We start from the raw sequence: 12,415 nt of genomic DNA, 5'->3' as shown, positions 1-12,415 counted from the left end.
CACAGGAGGAAATTTTAAAACACTTCACTCAGTAGTTGAAAGAAAAATTGTTGATGTAGAAGATTTAAGTGTGATTAATAAATCTAAACTAAATGATGTATAGATCCTGTTCCCAGCAACTGCACAATACACACTATTTTCAAGCAAACAAGTGATATACAAAAATTCACAATACATTGGAACAAAAAAGCAAGTCTCAATAAACAGATGAATGTTCTCTGATCACAATGAAATTATGTCAGAAGTCGATTATTAAAAGTCTAATGGTAATTAAAAGGTAATTAAAAGTAATGAAAAAGAAACATTTCCACTTGGTTGAAAATTATGAAAGACACTCCTAAATATATTATGGGTCAAATAAGAAATCACAATGAAATTTGGAAAATATTTAACTGAACTAAAATGAAATAATACATATTAAGACATATGAAACATAAAACGGGCTGGGTGCAGTGGCTCACACCTGTAATCCCAGCACTTTGGGAGTCCAAGGTAGGCAAATCACAAGGACCGGAGTTCGAGACCAGCCTGACCAACACAGTGAAACCACGTCTCTACTAAAAATACAAAAATTAGCCCGGCATGGTGGTGCATGCCTGTAATCCCAGCTACTCGGGAGGCTGACAGGAGAATCACTTAAACCCGGGAGGTCGAGGTTGTGGTGAGCCGAGATTGTGCCACTGCACTCTAGCCTGAGCAACAGAGTGAGACTCTGTCTCAAAAAAAGAAAAAAGAACGCAGAACAGTATTTTATTTATTTGTCTGGGAGGCAATCATAAATGTTGATGTTTAGTTTATTGTTAAACAAACAGCCAAACTGTTCATTATTATAGAGACAATACGCATTGCTACATTGAAGACAATTAGAAAATATAGACAAGCAAAGCAAAATAAACCAACACAACAAGTCATATTTCTGCTAGCCAGAGATCACCACTGTGAGATATGAGCGTGTGTGTGTGTCTGTGTGCATGGGTGTGGGGTGTGTGTGTGTGTGTTCTGGAAAGAAAGAAAAATAGGCTTGCTTTTCAGAAGCCTCAAAGATGCAGCGTGAATAGTCAGAAATACTGAAAATACGTAAAAAGTCAAGAAGGCTTAAAGATTTTAAATTAAATCTTAACATGTATCAAGAAGTGCTACCTGGGTAGATTGTGAAAACAACGGGAATCTAGATGCTAAGAGTCAGAATTTTAAAGACTGCTACGTAATGCTTATTAACTTCCATAAAGAAAACTGTTTCTTTTTGGCAGTTCACAGGTTTCTTTGAGAAAAGTAATAATTGGAAAATGCATGAAAATAGAATATAAAAGCCACTCTAACTCCCATAACTATCATTTTGGTGTATTTCCTTTTATGTGTGTGTGTGTGTGTGTGTGTGTGTGTGCATGTGTTTAAACTTGTGTGGTTAAAATCATTTTGGAAACAGTAACATACTACATGCACTGAAAAATATTGAAAAATATACAGAAATATTTTAAAAATAAAAATCATCCATAATCTCAATGAGCAGTGGACCCTCCCCAGCTTTAATCATTGTGTTTCTTTATAAACTTTTTTTATTTTTTATTTTTTTTTGAGACAGAGTTTCGCTCTTGTTACCCAGGCTGGAGTGCAATGGCGCGATCTCGGCTCACCGCAACCTCCGCCTCCTGGGTTCAGGCAATTCTCCTGCCTCAGCCTCCTGAGTAGCTGGGATTACAGGCACACGCCACCATGCCCAGCTAATTTTTTGTATTTTTAGTAGAGATGGGGGTTTCACCATGTTGACCAGGGTGGTCTCGATCTCTTGACCTCGTGATCCACCCGCCTTGGCCTCCCAAAGTGCTGGGATTACAGGCATGAGCCACCGTGCCCGGCCCCTTTATAAACTTTTATATAACCCAAGCAAAGCAGCTTTGTGGCTGTATATTGAACATGAGGGATAGTGAAGTGTTTCTCCCCTTCAATGAAGCTAGGAAATCACACAGTGTCTCCCTCACCCAGTCAGCTAAGGAAGCAGGAGGCGCATAGCACAGGTCTGCAGTGGCATGTATAAACTGGGATGTTGGTAAATGTATCATGGGTAAAGAAAAATGACAACATCTACAGAGTCAAGCATGATGGATTGCTTCAAAGCAGGCTGCTTACCAAGAGTGGCCTATATCATGCTGTGCAAGCCAATCTCTGTAAGAAAATCACATGTTGACAATCTAGAGGCTGTGTTTACGTGCACACACACATCTTCAATCCCTTGGATGGACATCTGATTTGTGTTACTCTCTTTCAGTTTCAGAGTTTCCATCTGGAATGTTACCTCACCAAACTAAACCACTCTAGGTCTAGTTAGTTTGAAGTCTAATTTTTTTCCCATTACCAGAAGGCAATCTTGGACTAAAGTCTTTAAAAATATTGTAGTCTTTCTGCAGATGTATTTCTCTGTTTCCATCGAAAGAACATACTAAAGTTTACAATAAATTCTTAAGAAGAAATGAAGAGATGAACTTCAAAACTCCATCAGTGCTTATGTATTCTAGGGAAAGTGTTCTATTTTAAGTCAATTAGAAAGCGGAATTTTTTTTTTCCAGGTCGATGAAACTGTGGTTGTGTCTATGATGTGTCGAAACAGAGAAACGAAAATGGAAATGAAATCAGATCTGGGTGCTTTATCAGAACAATGGCAGTGATACGTAAAAATCACAAGTTGCTTCAATGTCAGCAAAAATCTAAAGTTGTAGGCAGAAGATACAGATGCAAACAATAAATTGGGTTTTCAACTTTTCATTTAATCACTTGAGTGTTGTAGAGGCACAGAGTTAAAACAGAACTTGGAGGCAGAAAGGAATTGAGATTCCAGCTACCTCGGAGCAGGATTTTTGTCAGATTCATTTTCTTCTTATCATATTCCTCAGAACCCTTCCTGGAGCTTGCGCTCTAAATGTTTGTTGACTGACTGAATGACCTAGTATATGAGCATGTGGAGTTGTAGCCTCTGTGCTTTGCTGAGTCAATGATGTTACTATGTTGGCTCTCAAAAAAAGGCTTTACAATATAAAATCAAAGAAAAATAAAATTAATAAATCAACAATTTACTCATGGATGGCTACTAGGCACTGTGGTAAACAGAAAGATGAATAAATCTTTAACAAGCAGGACACCTTGGGATGGGATGAAGTAACAATTGAAGATTAAATGCATTTGGGAATACTGAAGCTACAGGAACACTGAACAGCTTTTAATTGAGGACTTGTCCTACACAATTGTACACCAAAATTAAAAACATCTCTAAAATGCTCTCATTTTGATATTTTCCCCTCCCTCTCCCTCTGTCACTGCCACCAAAAGCCAGGCATCTCTGCCTAATTGGCATGTGTTGAGGTCACACTGACATGAACAGCTGGATGAGGCTTGACCTGAAATTTTGGTTGTATCGATTCAAAAACTCCACTGACCCCGAATTGCAGGTATGGCATTTACCACTCACCATATTAATCAATCTGACTGGATATTAAAACCATGCTTTACTTACTGAGGCATACTGATTTAGACTAAGGGGCTGGATCTCACTGGAAGTGGGGTGAAGTGCAAAGCTCATATCCTGGGTCAACATGAAATTGAAACAATCAATGAATTTGATAGTAAAAAGTAAAACCAGAGAGTTTTGATGACTGAGAGATACCGGTGGCTGCCTAAATCCAAGTCTCTCTTCTGCATCCACTCTGAAAATATAAAATCACCAATGAGTGTCAATAAAACCAAACATGGGCGGAGGTGGGAGGAGGATTACTTGAAGCCAAGAGTTCAAGATTACCCTGGGCTACATAGTGACACCACGTTTCTAAACAATGAAAGAGGGAAAATTAGCCAGGTGTGGTGGCATGCACTTTTAGTCCCAGCTACTTGGGAGGCCAAGGCAGAAGAGCTGCTTGAGCTCAGGAGTTCGAGGCTGTAGTGAGCTATGAATACACAACTGCACTCCAGCCTGGGTGACAGAGCCAGACCCTGTCTCTTTTTTTTTGAGACAGAGTCTCGCTCTTTCACCAGGCTGGAGTGCAGTGGTGTGATCTCAGCTCACTGCCACCTTCGCCCCAACTTCAAGCAATTCTCCTGCCTCAGCCTCCGAGTAGCTGGGACTACAGGTGCTCGGCACTACGCCGAGCTAACTTTTTGTTTTTTAGTAGAGATGGGGTTTCACCATGTTAGCCAGGATGGTCTCGATCTCTTGACGTCGCGATCCGCCCCCCTCGGCCTCCCAAGGTGCTGGGATTACAGGCGTGAGCCACTGCGCCCAGCCAACCCTGTCTCTTAAAAAAACAAAACACCCCCAAAACTACACATGACTCATGCCTTTAGCATTATTAGTAGACAGAGAATACCATGGTCTTCAAATTACTTGTAAATAGAGAAATAAATACCAAATCCCAGAGAGGCCTGTCACCACTGCAAGCCTGTGGATGCTGAGTATGGAGAAGGGGCTTTCAGAGACCCGTGAAAAATGAGACAAAGAAGGAGAAGACACAGATGAAGCACAGGCAAAGTCACCCCAGAAGAACCCAACAGTAAGTGTCTAAGTACTGAACATACGTCTGGGACGGAGTTGTGCAAAGCACAGGTACAGGAGAGGGGCTTGCAGGGAATAGCACTGGAAATCACAGCCGTGAGGAAGCGCTGCTGCTGGGAAAGAATCAGAGAAGGGGTTGGCCCTTGAAGATGCTGCCAGAATGGACAAGAAGGAAATGAGACGGGCAAATTAAAAGAGAAATAAAATATGCAGTAAACGTAGTGGCTCACAGGGAATGATTATTAGCATCTCTTCCTAACTCTGTTTGGTGACACCCCATTGGTAGGTTAAAATCAGCTATGGTGGGAGTGCACATGTCACAGCAAACGCTACCAATCAGGCTACTTTCTTTTGGAGATCAGGCTGTTAAGATCACTGCATCCGTCAGCCCCTTTTCTCTACCACCATTACCACCACAACTGCCAACAATATCTTCCACTAAATAAATCGCACTTCAATAAACTGTCAAGACGACTTGGAGCACACGCGATAAAACACCTAGAAATAGAAAAAAATCAAACTGACTTCCCATAAAGCAAATGTAAGAAGAAAACGGAAAGTGCTAATTGTAACGTTTGACTGATGAAAATATTTCTGAAAAACATTCCTATCCTGGGCAATATAGCGAGACCCCCCCCATCTCTACAAAAAATTTAAATTAATTAGTCAGGCATGGTGGTGCACACTCCCACGTGGTCCCAGCTACTTGGGAGGCTGAAGCAGGATAATTGCGTGAGTCTGGGAGGTTGAGGCTGCAGTGAGCCATGTTTGTACCACTGTACTCCAGCCTGGGAAACAGAGTGAGACCCTGCATTAAAAAAAAAAAAAAAAAAAGTTCAGAAAGCAGAATAAAATTTTACACAACTCTCCAAACTCAATTAAATAACCTAAACCAAATATATGGAGATGGATTTTTTTTTAAATCCTAGAATCATAATTTTTAAAAAACCCAGTATAGAAATGGACATAAAACAGAAAGAAATACAACACAAATTAACTAATCTCACAAAAGATATTGAAAGAAAAAGACAGGATTATTTCATAAATGGAGAACAAATTAAAGATCTGAATGGAAAATAGAATTCAACAAACATTTAATAAAGGACACTGAAGAAAAGTGGGCAAATGACCAAGAGATTTAAAACGAGATAAATAAGTTAAAAGGGTCAGAGAAAATGTGGTTGAAACAGAAGGCAGAGAAGGTCCAACATAGGAATAATTGTGCTCTTTAAAGAGACAAGTAAAATGTTGGAACAGAGCTAATAAATTTAAATTCCAACAGAACTTACTGGAAATGAAAAAAAACCGTTCTACATATACAGCAAACCTACTGTGTAAATGAGAAAATTGACAAGAGACAATGATCTCTAACACACATCCTGGTAAAATGATTAGATTTCGAAGACAAAGGTAAGAAATCATCAGAACCCCCAGACAAAAATATCCGGTTACTTACTGGAAAGAAAAGCAGGCAGGGCATCAGGCTTCTCACAGCCACACAAAAGGTCGGGCCACAGTGAAGCAGTATTTTCATGGACTCAAGGAGAGAAAGTGCTAGTCATAGATTTAATATCCCTTCAAGCTATCAGTGGAACACCCTGCTAATACACCCCCAGAAGAACACATTGGCGGCCGGGCGCGGTGGCTCACGCCTGTCATCCCAGCACTTTGGGAGGCCGAGGCGGGTGGATCACGAGGTCAAGAGATCGAGACCATCCTGGTCAACGTGCTGGAACCCCGTCTCTACTAAAAATACAGAAAATTAGCTTGGCATGTTAGCATGTGCCTGTAATCCCAGCTACTCAGGAGGCTGAGGCAGGAGAATTGCTCAAATGTGGGAGGCAGAGGCTGCAGTGAGCTGAGATGGAATCACTGAAGTAATATGGTAAAGTTGAGATTAAACATGTCATATTAAATGTGCATAGACTTAACTGACCTATTTATGATAAGATTTTCAAATTTGTTCATATAGGGCCGAAGGCGGTAGCTCACGCCTGTAATTCCAGCACTTTGGGAGGCCAAGTGGGGGCAGAGCACTTGAAGTCAGGAGTTAGATACCAACCTGGTTAACACATCGAAACCCTGTCTCTACTAAAAATACAAAAATTAGCTGAGTGTGGTGATGCATGCCTGTAATCCCAGCTGCTTGGGAGACTGAGGCACAAGAATCACTTGAACCCAGGAGGCGGAAGTTGCAGTGAGCCAAGATCTCTCCATTGCAGTTCAGCCTGGGCAACAGAGTGAAACTCTGTCTCAACCAAACCAAACCAAACCAAACCAAACCAAACCAAACCAAACCAAACCAAACCAAACCAAACTGGCTCATACAGCAAATCCAAAGTCTATGCTGTGATCAAAAGACACACCTAAAACACCGGGATTCAAAAAGAGTAAAAATGAGGAAGAAAAACAAAAATTTAGCAGGCTAATAGAAAACAGTAAGAATTCAGGGATTGTTATAATGATTTAAGACAAAGTAGGATTGAAGCCAAAAATCATTAAACAAGATGAAAGAGATTTAGTAAAGCTGAAACCAAAGTTTGCAAAGGACTGGAACTTGTATTGTAGTTGCCAAAATTGGAACTAACACAGTAGTTTAAAGTGTTATATCAAAATCAGATTTTCTAAATCAGAGAATAGCTGTGTCCTTAGGAAATACGGAAGTGTTGAGAAATAAAGGTACATAATGTACGGAACTTATTTGAAACTTGTTAAAAAAGTAGGCATCTGGATAAAGAGCAAACAAGAGCTCTGTGGATTCTGCTTGCAACTTTTTGGTAAGTGTGAAATTATTTCAAATTAAAAGCAAAAAGAAAAAGTAAATTGTATGCATCGTAAAAACTCATCAAAGTTCCAATTACTTGTGCATTCTACTGTATGTACGTTTTACCTTAAAAAAAATCCGTAAGTGATAAGCGAAGATTGAACTCTAGTTACATGCATGCCAAAGTTTTTAAGATCTAAGAATACTGATGTTGGCAACTTGAAATTCTTAAAAATAAGACGACTTGGTGGACAGGTAAGAGGGGGGTCATAGGCGTGATAAAAACAAATACAGTAAAATATTAATTACAGAAAGTAGGTGGTGGGTATATGGGAATTAGGTGCGTAATTCTTTCAATTTTTTCCATGTGGTCGAAAATTTTCATAGTAAGATGTTGGGGAAAGAAGCGGTAAGTCAGTGGTTCGATGCTGCTGCCTTTATGTTAATAAACAGCTACACGGGTGGCTGGCTAGATCGTCTTTCCAGCGCTGTCTCTTTTCACGTGGCCTCGGTTAAACTTCAACCACCGGTCCCGACCCAGGCAGGAGTCTTGGAAGCAGCAGACCTCCCCCTGCATCTCACCCTGGGGGCCCGAGACTCTGTGGGGGAGCACAAACTGGCCCCCACAAACCTAGCACCATGTCCCCACTTCTCTAAACTGGGAGCACATCTGGCCAGCGGCCTCCACGCTCTGATTTGCTTCCTTGGAAACACAGGCGGCCCCGCCTGCGCACACCTGTCCCCCGCCGCCCCGGGTGTGGCCAGCCGAGCCCCCACCGCCACCGGGAGGTCCGCTTCGGGTTTCTGTTTTAGGGTAAGAAAAGGGCCATTAAAATTCTCTCTGATGGTTGAGCCCCGGCTTGTGGGGGAGGGGGAGACGGAGCCAAGGGAAGAGATTTGCTGGTAAGCAAAGCGCCACTTAAAAGTGTTCCCTTTCTGTCTTTTTGTCTCCGCTTTCTTCCCCCTTGAAGCAGCTCTCCCTGGAGTCAAAGCATGTGACAAAAACAAACCACTCCAGAGCTTTCAAGTCTAGGGAAAGCTCAAGCAAAGTTAATTAACATGAAGGTTCTCACAAAAGTTAATTAACATGAAGGGACTCACAAAAGCCGTCTGCTGGCATCTGCTCGCCTGCCTGCCATGTGCAGCGGCCCCTTTGTGCCCGCGCGCCCGGCCCGGCCCTGCCTGCGCGGCTGCGGCTCGGGGCGGCCCCGGCTCCCGGCGCGGGCACCTGGCTCCCGCGGGGCTCCTGCCCCCGTTCCTGCCCCGGCTCCTGCCCTGGCTCCGCAAGGCAGCCACGGGGAGAAGGAAGAAAGGGGGAGGCGCCGGGCCAAGGGGCAGCCGGGAGCCAGATGAGGAAGGCAAAGGGAGAAAGGACAGTCAGAAGTCTCTTTAACGTGGGTCTCCTGCAGGTCAAGGTTGTGTTTGACAGAGTAGTTTAAAAATACCAACACAAGGCGTGGTTGGCACTTTGGGAGGCTGACGTGGGCGGATCACTTGAGGTCGGGCGTTCGAGACCAGCCTGGCCTACATGGCGAAACCCCGTCTGTACTAAAAATACAAAAATGAGCCGGGCGTGGTGGCGGGAGCCTGTAATCCCAGCTATCAGGGAGGCCGAGGCAGGAGAATCGCTTGAACCCGGGAAGCGGAGGTGACAGTGAGCCGAGATGGTGCCACTGCGCTCCGGCCTGGGTGACGGTGAAACTCCCTCTCAGAAACCAACTAAACACACAGAAAGTACTGATCCTCCCAACGTGTCAGTCCCTCAGAACAGGCATATCAGAACTGGAGGTAATTAAGTGAAAAAAGCCAATCACGGAAAGGCAAACATCGCGTGTTCTCACTTATTAGTGGGATCTAAGACTCAAATCGATCCAACTCGCGGACATGGCAGAAGGGTGGTCACCAGAGGCTGGGAGGCGAGTGCCGGGCTGCGGGGAGGTGGGGGTGGTTAGCACAAACCCTTAGAAAGAATGAATAAGGCCTACTACGTGACAGCGCAATAGGGTGACTGCAGTTAATAGTAACTTCATCGGACGCTTTAAAATTACTTATACGATGGTTAACAGATTGTTTGTGACTTAAAGTATGAATGTTGAGGGGATGGATATCCCATTCTCCATGGTGTACTCATGTCGCGTAGCATGCCTGTATCAAAACATCCAGTAGACCCCATACATTTTTTGTGGTGCATAGTAGATGTAATCGCCCATAGTAGATGCACCACAAAAAATATTAAAAGTGATTTTTAAAGTTTAAAAAAAATCGTATAAGGAAATAATGTCATGAATAATGTGTGCCATATTAAGTAATAATGTATAATTATTCAATAATATTAATATTAATAACTAATATTAAATTTCATCTGTATGAATACTATAACAACATCATAAAAATGTACACTTTCTCTGACTTTTGATTCTACTCTTCTTTTTTCTTTGAGACAGTCTTGCTCTGTCACCCAGGCTGGAGTGCAGTCTCACCATCTCGGCTCACTGCAGCCTCCACCTCCCAGGTTCAGGAGATTCTCCTGCCTCAGCCTCCCAAATAGCTGGGACTGCAGGTTCTTGCCGCCACACCCAGGTAATTTTTGTGTTTTTAATAGAGGCAGGGTTTCACCATGTTTGCCAAGCTGGTCTCAAAGTCCTGACCTCAGGTGATCCATCTGCCTTGGCCTCCGAAAGTGCTGGGATTACAGGTGTGAGCCACAGTGCCTGGCCTGCCTCGACTCTTATAGAAAGATGTATTTTGTTTTTCAGAAACAGGTTTATAATGTGCCTCCTTTTACGGATAATCCACCTTTTCATTGATAATAGGTCATGAACATTTTTCTCTGTCAGTAAATATATGGTCTCTGCAAATCCACAAGGAATTTTCTTATTTTCTAGATACATTGTCACAAATAAATCTGTATACAGATTTTTGCTATGCCACCCTTAGATGTATACAGCTGAACACAAATGTGTGGTGTTTACATAATGAAACACCCAAGGAAAAGTGGTTTTCCTTAAACTAAGGTTTACTGTGAGAATGCTGCCCTGCAAAGGAGTTGTACAATTGTGTCAGAAAAATCCATTTATTTGGATTTATAAATTTTGCAGTCCTGCATCGTGTACCCGAAGCTTCACTGTTAGTAACTGATATGGTTTGGATCTGTCCCTGCCCAAATCTTATGTTGAATTGTAATTCCGCATGTTAGAAGAAGGGCCTGGTAGGAGATGATAGGATCATGGGGGCAGATTTCTCCCTTGCCGTTTTCATGACAGTGAGTTCTCATAAGATCTGGTTGTTTAAAGGGTGTGGCACCTTCCCTTTGCTTTCTTTGTCCTCTCCAGCCATGTGAAGATGTGCCTGCTTCTCCTTCGCCTTCCACCATGATTATGTCTCCCGAGGCCTCCCCAGCCATGACTCCTGTACAGGCTGTGGAACTGTGAGTCAATTAAACCTCTTTCTTCATAAATTACCCGGTGTCAGGTAGTTCTTTATAGCAGTGCGAGAACTGACTCATACAGGGACATTTGCCAGGAATGTGAATTTCATTCTCTTGAGAGCCTTTAAACTGTTGATTTCCAGGTTCCTCCCGGTGTGAAGGAGTTATCACTGACTCACGTAGGTCTTTCTTCTTTCAGGAACTGACCCTCTCTAACTGCCTGGGCTCCTCGAAGAGCATCATGCTGTGGCACTGATGTGCCTGCCCAGAAGCTGCCCAGGTTTGTTCGCTGGGACTCATTTAGGAATTTTGGGGTTTGGGAGCAGGACATAAAGAGAAGATTCAAGGAAGGCTGGGTTTTCACTTTAGGTATTTTCTGTCATCATGGCCATAGGTTTTTTTTTTTTCCCCAAGGCTTCTTACGTTTCCAGGGGTCCCTGAGAGCCCTAGGCTGAATTGCTGCTTTGGACATGTCCATAAACAGAAGCATTTTGGCATGACTGCCTTGTTAAGAAAGTGGATTGTACACACTGCAGCCTTCCCAATCCTGAGAGGATGCAGATGGGCTGGAGACACAGCTGATCATTTTCATTTCCTCCCGTATGGACTATTTCAGAATATCCTGCAGCTGATGACAAGAATGACAACTGTAAATATAGCCAGGAAATGCAAACTTAGTAGAGACCAGACAAACTTGCAAGAAAGAGGCCGCCATGATGTGAGTTGTGTCCCCCCAGATCACACGTTAAGCCTAATCACCAGTGTGATGGTATTGGGAGGTAAACTCTTTGGGAGGGCCCCATGAATGAGATTAGTGCCCTTATAAAAGAGGCCCTGGAGAGCTGCCTTGCGCCTTCTACCTCAGGAAGGTGCCTTGAGAAGGGGCCATCTGTGAGCCAGGAATCAGGCCCTCCCCAGACACTGAACCTGCTGGCACCTTGATCTTGGACTTCTGAGCCTCCAGAACCATGAGAAATACACATCTTTGTTGGGAAGCTACCCAGTTTGTGGTATTTTGTGACAGCAGCCCAGACAGACTGAGAGAAGCCCCCAGCATGGCAAGGTAAGAAAGGTCATTCCAGACCATGGGACAAAGTGCACTCTGCGGGTCAAGAGCGTGACCTGGGTTTGAATCCTGACTTCACTCTTCCGTGAAAGAAGGACCTGGAGTGGATTGATGCTCTGTGTCCATTCATCTTGTGTGTCAGAGATGAGAAACTGAAATCATTTCCGAGTCTCCCTTGCAGCTAGGGGTTACAACCTAGTGCTTAGGTTCTACCCATTTGGTGAGGTCAAAGAAAGCAGAAAGCAGAAATGAGCACGAGGCTACTTTTGTGTTGCTACTGGTATTTCTCCTGGGAAGCATGGTTTTGGTGGCTTGGTTCGGGAGCTGTCAAGGACTTTGCAGTTTGACTGGCGGCTTCTCGATCTTAAAGGAGGCAGAAACCCTCTCGGTAGGCTGCTGGTCTGGTATTGGCATGGCTTCTGAAAGCTCAGCCCATAGTTTTCCCTCCAGCCTTCTCAATAATTCTGTAAACCATTCATTACCTTGTAAGAAATATTTTTGCTTAAACTAGGGAAAGTGAAATCTATTCCCTGTAATGGAATCCTGACCAACAGGGTTCCTTAACCTCTCTGTGGTCTGTGAGGGTGATGGCTTCTGATGTGTTACCTGGGCTAGGCTCAG

At 43.3% G+C, this 12,415-nt stretch overlaps 1 long non-coding RNA gene across 1 annotated transcript; it reads left to right on the top strand.

Annotated features, from left to right (window-relative positions):
• Nucleotides 1-9,751: 9,751 nt before the first annotated feature.
• On the top strand, nt 9,752-11,564 carry LOC141583270 (uncharacterized). Its single transcript, XR_012515954.1, has 4 exons — nt 9,752-9,881; nt 10,634-10,728; nt 10,928-11,008; nt 11,345-11,564. It is a non-coding gene; the product is annotated as an uncharacterized LOC141583270 (long non-coding RNA).
• Nucleotides 11,565-12,415: the final 851 nt, after the last annotated feature.

This window comes from Saimiri boliviensis, chromosome 2 (genome assembly GCF_048565385.1).
Source record: "Saimiri boliviensis isolate mSaiBol1 chromosome 2, mSaiBol1.pri, whole genome shotgun sequence".
In the NCBI taxonomy this organism is placed as follows: domain Eukaryota; kingdom Metazoa; phylum Chordata; class Mammalia; order Primates; family Cebidae; genus Saimiri; species Saimiri boliviensis.
This window is presented reverse-complemented; position numbering and strand designations above follow the sequence as displayed.